This window comes from Etheostoma spectabile, chromosome 7 (genome assembly GCF_008692095.1).
Source record: "Etheostoma spectabile isolate EspeVRDwgs_2016 chromosome 7, UIUC_Espe_1.0, whole genome shotgun sequence".
NCBI lineage: Eukaryota > Metazoa > Chordata > Actinopteri > Perciformes > Percidae > Etheostoma > Etheostoma spectabile.
Genome location: NC_045739.1, coordinates 23,172,515 through 23,186,443, shown reverse-complemented (window position 1 = coordinate 23,186,443; position 13,929 = coordinate 23,172,515). Strand labels below are relative to the sequence as shown.

Below are 13,929 nucleotides of genomic sequence, written 5' to 3'. Positions count from 1 at the left end.
GCCAGGCCAGGCCAGGCCAGGCCAGGCCAGGCCAGGCCAGGCCTGTGAATCTTATCTGTGAATGTGCATATTCTATTTCAAAGGAATCCATGACAACATGATGATGAAAAAGGCTTCTCAAGTGAGTCAGTGATGATATCAACAGAAAGGGGAAGACTGCAAAGAAAGTAGGATCTATGGTGGGTATCCATAGGCGTGATTTATACGGTGCATGGGGGGGGGGGGGGGGGGGGTGGGTGGTTACAACCCCCCCCCCCCATAATCAAAACTAGCCAGTGCAACCCAACACAAAAACCTACTGTAGTTTAATTTACAAAATAAAAACATTTGGAACATGACTTGAGGCAGAAAAGGCACAAATTGTTGCAGAAGAAATCCAGAAATGAAGGGTTTTATGACCACAATTTAAATTTTGGAAAAAAAGAAGGAAAAATAAACTCATTTCCACTTTCTCATCACTCCCCACCCCCCCCCCCACACCACACACACACACACACACACAGTTTATTACTTTACCCCTATGGTGTACGGATCTTCAACAGGGGGTCCGAGACCAAAAATTAAAAAAAAAAGGTCTTAACATGAATCCAACATATCAGCAAATATAAATCCCCTCTGCTTACTGGCCTATAGGTAAGGGTAGTCTTGTTTAGCCAGACCCTCCTCCAAAGCACGCTGAAGGAGGGTCTGGATGCTCCGCATGGCATTTTGGAATGGGAGGAAAACGGGCTCAGGTTAAATAGCATTTCTTTAAACCAATCAGAAAAACTACACACGGAGCCGCTGTGAAATAGTCATGTGAGGGAAAATTCAGATTGGACAGATAGTCTAGCTAGCGGTCTGGATTTACCCTGCAGAGACCTGAGGACCAGGTAACCATAGTCCTCAGATTGGACAGATAGTCTAGCTAGCGGTCTGGATTTACCCTGCAGAGATCTGAGGACCAGGTCACCATAGTCCTCAGATTGGACAGATAGTCTAGCTAGCTGTCTGGATTTACCCTGCAGAGATCTGAGGACCAGGTAACCATAGTTAAGGATTTGGACTAAGGTAAGACTGATTAATCCCAAGGATTTACTGTCCCACATGTATGTTTAACATTAAAACATCGTAAAACCATGCCAACAGTTATTAGGCTATTTTAATAGCTTGGGATTCTATGCAATAAAGGTATAGACGAAGACAATAGGCCGCCCACACTTTATTGTAGGCCCAGTTTATCATGTAATTTAATTTTATACATGAAATGTAGTAGGGGGATTCTGCTCCATCTCTCTTTCAGTTAACCCTCACGTTGTCCTCGGGTCAAATTAACCCATTTTCCTATTTTTAACTACCCAAAATAACATGATTGATTCCACACAACGCTCTTTGGCAAGTACAAATCTCTACTTTAATCAATTTTATAGCATTTGGGGAGACAATTGAATTGTTTTTCTAATAGTATTGAGTAAAAGTTGACATGTTCTAGTCTGAGATTATCCATCAACATCCATTCCTTTAATTTTAGTCTAAATAATTCCTAATTTCTGCTCAAACATTTGGTATAATTTCCTATAAATGAGGTTTATTGACCATAAAATCCAAAAATAACTGTAAAACTGAACTTAAAAAGTTAGTGTTACGTAGTGTTGAAAAGTGACAAACGTTGAAAAAAGTGTCAAAAGTGTTGAAAAAAGGGACAAAAACAAAAGAAAAAGTTAAAAACATCGATAAAAAACGTCAACACAAGTGTTAATTTTCAATTTTGACGGGAAGACAACACAAGGATCAGGGGTCTTTGGCTTAAAAACCCCGCTAAAGACAGTATTTTGCAGTGATGGCTGCAGTGCTGGAGCACCAGGACTGGATTATCTCTTGTAAATGGTCTTAGGGGGAACCAGAGCCTCTGCTTGGCTTATCAGTGCCTGGCATGAAGGCCTTCTTCCAGGCCAGCACGGAGGTCTGGCAGCTCCAGGCTGGATGAGGGCCTACAGTCCACTGGCACAATGCATCCCTGCCTGTGTGTGTTTACATTAAGCGGTAATAGATCCAGAGCCTGTGGATCCATCAGGCTCCTCATCCTATCAAGGCCGAGGCCACTAGACAGTACGCAGTGTGTGCCAAGTCTCGTCTGCAATGATTCATAATGCTGCCTGCATGCAGTGCTTGTCCTCTAGCTCTCCTTTTCCCCCTATGAGTTGGTCTCCATCCATCCATCCATCTTCATCCGCTTATCCGGTATCGGGTCGCGGTGGGAGCAGCTCCAACAGGGGACCCCAAACTTCCCTTTCCCGAGCCACATAAACCAACTCCAACTGGGGGATCCTGAGGCGTTCCCAGGCCAGGTTGGAGATATAATCCCTCCACCTAGTTCTGGGTCTTCCCCGAGGCCTCCTCCCAGCTGGTAGTCCCTCCACCTAGTTCCTGGGTCTTCCCTCGAGGCCTCCTCCCAGCTGACGTCCCTCCACCTAGTCCTGGGTCTTCCCCGAGGCCTCCTCCCAGCTGACGTCCCTCCACCTAGTCCTGTGTCTTCCCCGAGGTCTCCTCCCAGCTGGACGTGCCTGGACCACCTCTCTAGGGACCCCCCCAGGAGGAATCCTTACCAGATGCCCGAACCACCTCAACTGGCTCCTTTTGACGTGAAGGAGCAGCGGCTCTACTCCGAGCTCCTCTCGATGAGTTTGTCTGGTTTTTTTTTATTTACTCACATACTCTTTTCATTTTATTTTATATGCGTTGCCCTTCCCTCTCCTTTCACGTTGTCTGCTGTGCATGCTGCTTACAATCAAAATTTGGGACAAACAGAAACTGATACAGGTGAACAGATATGGAGAAATATGCTTCATAATTTAAAATAAATAACTAATGTGAGCAGCAAGTCTAAAAAAGGCCTGCAGTCTAAACGTACACTGTAACAAATTTGACCTTTTTAAATTTACAGTAACTTACTGTAACAGTTGTCCAGCTATTTACTGTGATTTTTTTTTACAGTAAAAGGTACCGTACTTCCGTTTAGAGTATTTTATGTATTCATTGTAAAATACAAAACAATTAAACACAACATAAGTAAAAAAAAAAAAAAGTAAAAACACAGTAGTTTACAGTATTATCGTGGCTATATTGTGATTTGTTTTTACAGTAATGCTTTGACTACTGTAATACTTACACTACTGTGATGTTGCCATGTCGACAAGGTTGTCATGATTTTTACAGTAGAAAATGCTGTAAAGTTTTACAGCATTTTCTACTGTAAAAATCATACACAGTAGTGCTTACTGTGAAACCTAAAGTAAATAACTGGAGGTTTCACCGCCATCATTTACAGTGTAGAGTGCAGAGTCCAGGTGGGAAAACACCGAAATGACCCTTTAATGCTGCTGCCGCTGCCTCACTGTTATTGTCCTCATCATCATCTTCGCCGTCACCACGGCAGCAGAGCACAACACAGCGTCACGTGAGACGGATGACGTAACCTCTTCTTTCCAGGCGCCGGACTGCTTTTTCCCAGAGTAGCACTATGTACCGCAGGCCTGGCCCGCGCCTCTGCTTTTGTGTCCCCCCCCTCCCTTCTGTGGTTGAGGTAGAAAAAAAAGTCATCGGCCAATGTCAGCAATTCGGCAGCGGGTCCTTCTGTACCCCCCCCCCAAAAAAATGCTCTCACCTTATTTCAAAGTGGCAGCTTTTCCCATAGTGCTGTTTTCCATTCTGTTGAATAATGCTCTCCCTTGCTCTCTTTCCTTTCTTTCCCTTTCCTTCCGTTCAGTCCAGCTTTCCCTTGTCTTTTTTCCATTGCATAACCGCAGCCTGCTCTCCGTTGGTCCCTCTCTCTTCTGGCCAAAAAGCTTAAAAGGCTCAGAAAATCCCACCGTCATTATGACTTTAACTTTCCACTTCATGTGCGTCCTTGCAGAGGGAACAAAGTCTCATCGTTGCAGTCCGCATTCTTGCGTGACGTCACCCTTCTTCAGTGTTCACTGAGTAGAAATCCTTGTGCGCGAGTGACATCGTTTATTATTATGTATTAACAGTGAGAGTTGATGATTAAAGATAATGAAACATCAAAAGCTCTTCCTCATGTTGTTTCATCCTTAACGTCTTGACCAAATCCTGTTTTGACAAAGTCACGCACTTTAAAGAACTCCACACGTCCGTCCATCCATTTTTTGACGCCCTCTCGTTTGGAGCCGTGCTGCACATCAGGCCGAGCGATCAAGCGGCCCAGATGTCCGTCTCCCTAGCAACGTCTGTGACGAAACAACAACAATTTGGAAGAACTTCCTGTTGATATTACTCCCAGAGCCGACTGTGCAGACATTGCACAGCTCATTTCTATTCTTTTCTTTCTTTTCAGGGATTTCCGTTGATGACTTGACTTGTTGTGCACATGGTGTGTTGTTACATGATAACTGATCGTTTTCTTCCCTAAACACTGCATCCTGGTTTGTTTACCACATTCATCACATTATTTATACTTGGATAAATAGACAATTCTTGGACCTTGGATACTTATACTACACTATACTATACTTATTCAGTATCATTTTTAACCAATCTGCACATCTGTAATTAAAGCCTGACCGATAAAGGATTTTTGAGGACGATACAGATATATGCCAATATTTTGGCCGATATATTGTATCGCCTTGATCTACAGTTAAAAAATAAATAATCCAGAAACGCATACAAAACATAAAAAGATTTCCCTAACATTAGTTATTTGAAGTTATTTATGAGTTTCATATTCTAATAATTTGTTTAAACAAAACAGTGCAGACTATGCAACGCCATCACTAACAGGGACGTTGTAGAGCGTCCCCTGGTGGACAGACTATGCAACGCCATCACTAACAGGGACGTTGTAGGGTCCTCTGGTGGACAGGGCTATGCAACGCCATCACTAACAGGGACGTTGTAGAGCGGCTCTGGTGGACAGACTATGCAAAAGCCATCACTAACAGGGACGTTGTAGAGGTCCTCTGGTGGACAGACTATTGCAACGCCTCACTAACAGGGACGTTGTAGAGGTCTCTGGTGGACAGACTATGCAACGCCCTCATAACAGGGACGTTTGTTAAAGCGTCCCCTGGTGGACAGACTAGCAACGCATCACAAACAGGGACGTTGTAGAGGTCCCCTGGTGGACAGGACTATGCAACGCCATCAACTAACAGGGACGTTGTAGAGCGTCCTGGTGGACAGGGCTATGCAACGCCATCATAAACCCGGGACGTTGTAGAGCGTCCTTGGTGGACAGACTATACAACGCCATCACTAACAGGGACGTTTTAGAGCGTCCTTGGTGGACAGATAACAAACGCATCACTAACAGGGACGTTGTAAAGCGTCCTTGGTGGACAGGGTATGCAAAAGCCATCACTACAGGACGTTGTAGAGCGTTTGGTGGACAGGGCTAGGGAACGCCCCTCATAACAGGGACGTTGTAGAGCGTCCTCTGGTGGACAGACTATGCAACGCCATCAATAACAGGGAGTTTTAGGGGGTCCTCTGGTGGACAGACTATACAAAGCCATCACTAACAGGGACGTTGTAGAGCGTCCTCTGGTGGACAGACTATGCAACGCATCACTAACAGGGACGTTGGGAGAGGTCCTCTGGTGGACAGATAGCAACGCCAACACTCAAAACATGGTTGACCGTCCGTTTTAGTTTTTTTAAAATATGAATTTAATATTTTTTTAAATAAGCCTTATAAATGCCCAAACCAATGACGGGAAATGCCTCCGCTACGGCAGGTGAAGACAAACAAACAGACAGGAGAAAAGGAAAGAGAAAACAACACAGGACGGGGACAAAACAGCCGACCATGACCCAATTTCACATGGTGTGTTCTCCAACTGTTTGTCACCTAAAAAGAGGCAAAAATCTTTAATAAGTCCAGTTTGTCAGGGCAGGAATTTAGCACAAAACAGACATTACTGATCTGAAAACTAATCTAGAGTAGCGTTCACAGCATTTGGGGATTTAGACCCTCTTTAGGGGGGCTCAAGCCCCTGGTGCCAGGCAGGACTGGCAAAAACCCGTCCATACCGTTCTTTGGTCCCCCGGTTTCCCCAAACCCCAACTCCTCAGGGACCGACACTGCCAGCTCCCAAATGAAGGCTGGATGAAGGATGAAGGCTACTTTGGGGACAGTGATCAGCCGTTGTCAGTACTGGTGTAAGACTTTGGGGAAAACTACACGGAGTACGTGTAGTTCTGTCCAGCCATAGCCCGGGTTTTAAACAAGGTACCAGGCGGGAGGCCCGCACACGAGGGTGTGAGAGGGAATGAGGGCCCGATCAGCTCGCAAAAAAAAAAGAGCCTTTCAAAATAAAATGAGCAGACCACTGGAGGGAAGAATGGGGATGTGGCAAAAAAAAGTGTGATGAAGACAGAAACCAGGTATCACAAAATAGAAAAAGGCATTGAAGTCATTAAAGTGCTACAAGGAGAGGAGAGGAGCAGGAGGGAGAAAATCCAGACCAGGTAACACTAATCTGGATCAGCAGCAGTTTGTTTCCACGACGATTCCGTGTATTGCCGTTTGCAAACTCAAACTGTACGCTTCTGGAAACAACAATACCTTCGAGCTAGCACGCTACATGCTACGTGCTAAAAATGGTGAGTTTTGAAGAAAATGTGGATGGTGCAACAGGGCAGGCCTGCTTGGTTTTTTCGGGGGATGATTGTAAAGATCTACAAAGGATCCGATGTGCATAGGATTGGTGGGAGGGGTTAAAGGGTTACAGCCCCCTCAATAATCAAATGGCTAGTACACCCCCCCCCCTCTCCAAAACAAATTAATAATAACAACCTTTACATAAATAAAGACATTTGCACCATAACTTGATGCAAAAAAGGCAGAAATTGTTGCAGGAAATGCTTTGACATGCTCAGAATTTGAGTTTTGCTCGAGTGGAGATCTCAACCCCCCCCCCACTCCCCCAAAAGAAATGTTGAACCTAAAGTTACTTATTTTTACGGCATTTCCTCTCTAACTAGGATGTTTTGGCAAAGATGGAGAGGACTGTTGTGGATGAAATGCTAACGGCGAGAGCCAATGAGGTTTAAGGATGTATCCATCCAATCACATTACTGCATGGTGTCAACAGTTAACTTCCTTTAATATTGGATGTGGTGTTTCTTTTGCGGGGTGCGAATGTTCCAGCAACACAAGTTCCTTCCCGAGATTATTTAGCAGAGCCACCGTCGCTGCGTTTGGAGCTCAACGCCGCCCAAGACGACTGTGATTGGTTTAGAGAAACACAAACAACCCGGAGCGTTTTTCTCTCTCTTATCCTGGAAGGGAAAAATTACAATTTACACTCTGTTGTTATTACACACAGGCCTGAATACACACACACATGCTCAGTGCCTATTAATGCACTAATGGAGAGAGTCAGAGTGTGGGGGGGGGGGGGCTGCCCATGGAAACACAACCCCGAGCAGTTACGGGGGTTTGGTGCCTTGCTCAAGAGCACCTTGGCAGAACCAGGAGGTGAACTGGCACCTGTCCAGCTACCAGTCCACCCACCACACCTTTGGTCCGTATGGGGACTTGAACCAGCGACCCTCCCTCCCAACCCAACTCCCTACTGACTGAGCTACTGCCCCCCCCCAAATAGACCTGACTATAGGGCCACAGTATTAATGGCCCCATGTCTTTGCAGGGGAAACAGAAAAGGTTCTGAAACACATTTTATTGCACTAACATAGGCTATATGAAGAAGAAGAAGCTGTGTTACTGTTTTCTTATTATTAAAAGTGCTCTGATCAGGATTTTTGGGGCCGATCACCGGTCACCGGGTCTATTTGAAGCCTTCTATTTATCGTGTCACATATTTATCATATATTCATTTTAATAGTCTTAACAAAAATGGATATGTATTAAAATTAACAGAAGATAATGTATTGTGAATTGTCAATTGAATTCGTCAGTTAAGAGCTTAACAAATAAGCCTTATTTTGAAATAAATTACAAAAAAAGACCTATCATTGTTAATTTACACAAACTTAAACTGCACTTAAATGTAAAGTGCAGAGCAAAGAAAACAAAATCACATATCTTATTCCTTATTAATGTTGAATATGTCTGTTTGTGTATGTATGCACCAACCACCAATGCAAATTCCTTGTAAGTATTTAACCCTTGTGCTGCCCTTGGGTCAAATTTGATTAATTTTTATATCAGAAGTACGGGTTTCTTTGAACCAAATTGCCCCAAAATAACATGAATGTGTGGATGTACGTTGTATGGAAACCTCGTAAAATGAATGATTACTTTCATTGAACTGTGGGTTGTTTCCCCCCCCCCCTTAATTTTATAGCATTTGAAACAAACTGTAATCCCCTCAACAGCCTCTGATCTTAACTATGAGTTCAAATAATCCATAATTTCCCCAAAAAATTGGTGTTATTAAAAAGTGACAAAAAAACGTTTAAAAAAGCGTAAAAAAAACGTTGGGGAAAAAAAGAGGTAATTTGCAGTTTTTACCCGGAAGGACTACAAGTTCAGTCTTCGGGAAGCAACACAAGGTTTTTTTTTTGTTTTTGTTTTTTAATTTATATTCAGAATACAAATTTATAAACAACAAACAAGGCATCAAATACAACAAAACCAATTTCAAAAATAAACTTTTGCCTCGGTCGAGCAAATAAACAGAACATAGGAGCAAAGACATAGCAAGTCTACATTCAGAAGAAAAAGAAATAAGACAAAAGAAACAACTAAATGAATGGGGCTATGTCAAATTAAATTAAAAGTTCAAGTAAATAAACCAAATCAGGGGCTTTCCCAACCTTTAACCGTTTCACTGACTTGTACTAAGTTTTAGCTCGTTCTTCCAGTGGATCAGGGAGGGTTTGGTCTTAAAATATCTGCATTTATGTATAAAATGTTTTCCTAAAAGCATCAAAATGTTGATAACAAAGTCTACAAAAACAACAAACTTTATATTCATCGCTGTCAGAGGTGGCGTCAACACAAGGGTTAATTGGCAGTCCTCCCTCTTGTGATTCTGCTGTACCCCTCCAGGACGGCAGGGGGCGGTGTGCAGCTCCCCGCTGTCAGCGACGCGCCGCTCCAACCAGAGAAGAAGAAGCAAGTTCCCGTTCGTCACACTGGCGCCAAACGTCGAAGATGTTGAAACCATGGCGGAAACATCTTCCAAGTCTAAACTTAAACGAAACAAGCTGTCTGTCAAGGGGGTCCAGTCGGGAACGGGTCCGCGGGGGACACCGCAGAGGAGTCCCGCAGCACGGCTCGCCAGCGAGAGCACAGCAGACCCCGGGAGGTGGGTGTTAACACGGGTAACTTTACCGCGGCTACCGGTAGCCTCAGCCTAAATACCTTAAATACCATAGAGACAGGGCGCGTTCACGTCCCGCCCCCACCGTAGGAAAAACAACTCTCCGCTCGCCATTGGTTTGTGTTGCGTGAAGGTTTTCCTGTCTATCAACAAAATATTCTGTGTATATACTGTGTGTATATATATCTATACATATACCCATACTATATACATACATATATATACATATACATACATGTACATACATATATACATACATAGTATATATACATACAGGTAAAAACTGTAGATATACCCTGTAGGCTACTGTATATTATATATATCTATACATTACATACATATAGGTATATACTGTATATATACCCTGTACTGTATATATATCTACACTAATACTATTTGGGGTATACTGTATATATACCCTGTACTGTATATATATCTACACATATACATACTATAGTATATACTGTATATATACCCTGTACTGTATATATATCTACACATTACATACATATAGGGATATACTGTATATATACCCTGTACTGTATAATATCTATAACATACATATACATATAGGTATATACTGTAATATACACTGTACTGTATAAAATCTATACATACATACATACATTAGGGATATACTGTATATATACCTTGTACTGTATACTATATCTATACATATAGATATATACTGTATATATACCCTGTACTGTATATTATCTATACATATACATAAGATAATACTGTATTATAACACTGTACTGTATATATCTATACATAACATACATACATATAGGTATATCTGTATAGATACACTGTACTGTATATATATCTATACATATACATACATACATATAGGTATATACTGTATATAACACTGTACTGTATATATATCTATACATATACAACATACATATAGGGATATACTGTTTTATATACCTGTACTGTATAATATCTATACATATAGATATATACTGTATATATACCCTGTACTGTATATTATCTATACACACACATACAATAGGATATACTGTATATATACACTGTACTGTATAATATCTATACATATAATACATACATATAGGTATATACTGTAGATATACACTGTACACACAGGTTTGTATTTTATACATTTTATTCATCAGAAACTTTAATATATTTGTATGTTCTTCTGTTCTGTTGTGACAATACAAAAATTAGCATATATTTTAATGAGAACTCATAACTCAAAAACTAATGTTGGGAAATCCGTTTATGTTTTGTAACGCGTTTCTGCATTTTGAAAAAATATGTATCGGCATATCAGATTTTAAATAACCAAAATTCTTATCTGTATCGTCCTTAATAATCCTTTATTGGTCGGGCTTTAATTACAGATGTGCAGATTTATTTAAAAATTATCCTGAATATGTATAGTATAGTATAAGTATCCAAGGTCCAAGAATCGTCTAATCATCCAAGTATAAGTAATGTGATTTTGTGAATATATATATATATATATATATATATATATTGGCCGATATATCGGCATATCGGATTTTTAAATAACCAAATATTGTATCGGTCTTAAAATCCTCTATAAGTCGGGCTCTAGTAAGACCCCCCCCCCCGTCCCCGGCTGAGTGGTATCTGGTGTACAGGTCTGCGTGGTGACCAGCGAGCAGCTGCCGGCTGTGGGAGGGTCTGTGGGCGTTGTGTGCTCTGCCGTGTCTGGAGAACCAGCACCGGGACCTGGTTCTGATCTTCCACAAACATCTACAGCGGTATGGACTACTGAGTGAACCTCAGTATACACCCTTCCGGTAGTGAATATGATATGGGTCAATTTACCCTTTTTCCTATATCAGGGTTCTTTTAATTCCCCAAAATAACATGATTGAGTCCACACAACGCTCTTTACCAGTACACATCTCTACTTTCATTTAATTTTTGGGGCTTATTCAATTTTATAGCATTTGGGAAAACAAATGGAGTGTTGTTGAAATAGTATTGAGTAAAGTTGACATATTCCAGTCTGTGATTATCCATCAACATCCATTCCTTTAATTTTAGTCTCATAATTCCTAATTTCTGCTTTTCTAACTCAAACATTAGGTATAATTTCCTATAAATCAGGTTTGTTGACCATAAATTCCAAAAATAACTGTAAAACTAAAGTTAATAAGTTAGTTACGTAGTGTTAAACGTCAAAAAAAGTGACAAAAATTGAAAAAAGTGTTGAAAAAAGGGACAAAAACATAAGAAAAAGTTAAAAACATTGATATAAAGCATCAACTAAAGTGTTGATTTTCATTTTGACAGGAAGACGACACGAGGGTTAATCTGTGGAGATAATCTCTTGATACTCTTTTTTTTTTTTTAAGATGTACCGGATATATTTGACATTATTCACAAATTCTTTCATACATTTTACAAAATTGCTTCAATGTTTTTTTTAATACCCAATGTCAGTATTTAGGTTAGTTTGGTCAAGGTTACATTTGTTAGACATTTAGCTATTCAACTATAAAGCCATTACTTTTAGCTATTAGCTGACTTTTAAGTATTTCCATTCCTGTTCCATATTCATAAGCATTTCAGCATTTCCACATTAGTTTAACCCTCGTGTTGTCCTCGGGTCAAACTGACCCGTTTCAAAGTGTTTTACATCAGAAATATGGATTTCTTTCAACCAAATTGCCCAAAAATAACGTGGATGATTCCATGCAACATTCTTTGGGTAACATTAATGATTACTTTCATTGAATTTTATTTGTACAGTGTTTTATTTAATCTTATAGAATTTAAATTCTTTTTTTAATGGTTTCCTAACTCAACATCCTCTGATCTTAACTATTAGTAAAAATTATTCATAATTTCGGCCTTTTTAAATAAAAACGTATGTATAATTTGACATAAATGAGGTTTGTTGACCATGAATTACAAGAATAAGTGTAAAACCTGTTATTAAACCAGCCCAAGTTTTAAAAGAAAAAAGCACCAAAAGCTGGAAAAAGTGACAAATAAATCAGAAAAAGGACAAAAACATAGAAAAAGTACAAAATCTTTTTAAAATGTTGACCTGGACGGGCAAGTTCCTGGTTAACGGGAAGACAACACAAAGGGTAAAGACCATATTTGTTAATAGATTACGAAGTAAAATCGTATCTCAGAAATGTTTTAAAACCCCAAATAAGACCCAAGGGACACAAGAAGGTCCCGAAAGTGAAGACAACACGAGGGTTGAGCGAGCTGGAAAAAACGTGAATAAATTGCAGAATACTGCAATAACACCCTTCCATCTTTTTGGTGTCTAAAGTGGTCTGAACATGATCAGAAAATTACTTTCTTTTTGGTCAAAGTTACATTTTTGCTGTGTGATACCGACGATGAACTTGTCAAAGAACAAACGAGACATTAAGAAACTGGCATCATCGTTCCCATAACATCAACGTCTGGTTTTGGTTTGTCTTGTGGATTTGACTGGGACTGCAGAGTTCATGAATGAACTGCTGACAACCAGCCCACCCTCGACCCTACGTTGCCCCTCTAACCATCGGCCAAAGATGTAAAACCTTTTCCGGTTTAGTTGTCATAATCAACAATTTGTTGATTATGTCAATTTTGGCGAGTGACATGACCCGTTGACATCGTTTGGGTTGCCTTGGTCATGACAACTTGTCGTGTCACTCGCCAAAATTGAATGACATTTGCGTCATACACATTTCTGACGTGTTTATAAGGTTTAGGACAGACAGAGAAAGACAGACTCGAAGGGTAGCACTTTAAAGAAAAAGTGTGAATGTGTAGTGTCGTAAATAGACACGAAAGGCAGCGCTAGATCGGCTTAATCAGTGTGAAGAAGAGTCCAAGGAGACAGAGGTAACGTCTCTAAAAATAGAGTCGTGAAGGGTAGAGACACTGAGGGTGATCATGAAAGGCAGCACTAACGTGGACTAAGTAGTGGGAAGGTAGTCTCAAGTTTACACTTGTGTTTTATCTATTTTATGAAATTTCTTTTTTTAGTTTTTTGAGGATACTTGTGTTTTATCTGTTTAACTGATTTTGTGTAAAGCACTTTGAATTGCCCTCTTGCTGAAATGTGCTCTACAGATAAAACTGCCTTGCCTATGACACGTTCATGACACTGTTATAGTTATGACAGCGTCATATCACTGTTATGCCGATACTGTCACTAAAGGTTACCCCTTTTCCTTTAATTCGGATGCTTCTGCCGTTGAGTCTTGCATGTGTCCCCCCCCCCCCCCCCCCCCGTTGCTGCAGAGACCGACAGCTCTGAAGTCCGGTGAACAGCGGTGCTGTGACCTCAGCAAAGATGTCGCTCCCTTCCCCAGACCCTCTCCCCCCTCTCCGAGGACTTGGTCCAGTCCCAGCCCCTCCCCCGGGAAGCTCTCGTACAGACGGAACCCGTCCCGGACCCGGGGGACAGACAGCTGTCCTCTCGCAGCGGCCAAGGACCGCGGCCGTCCCCCCACGGCTGGGAGGGGCCGGCATCGTCAGCCCGACCCTCAAGGGCGGGTGGGACGGGGGTAGGGAGGACGAGAGACCGACCCGGTCGCCACAGACCAGACAGAAGTGTCTGACGGCCAGGGGGAGGGTGGAGAGGAAGAGGAGGGGCCGAGGAAGGGGGAGGGTGGAGAGG

The 13,929-nt window shown here is 41.6% G+C and overlaps 1 long non-coding RNA gene across 1 annotated transcript; it reads left to right on the top strand.

Moving 5' to 3' along the window:
- Nucleotides 1-9,078: 9,078 nt before the first annotated feature.
- LOC116693193 (uncharacterized) lies at nucleotides 9,079-13,929 on the top strand. The gene is made up of 3 exons (XR_004332865.1): nucleotides 9,079-9,275; nucleotides 10,928-11,050; nucleotides 13,551-13,929. It is a non-coding gene; the product is annotated as an uncharacterized LOC116693193 (long non-coding RNA).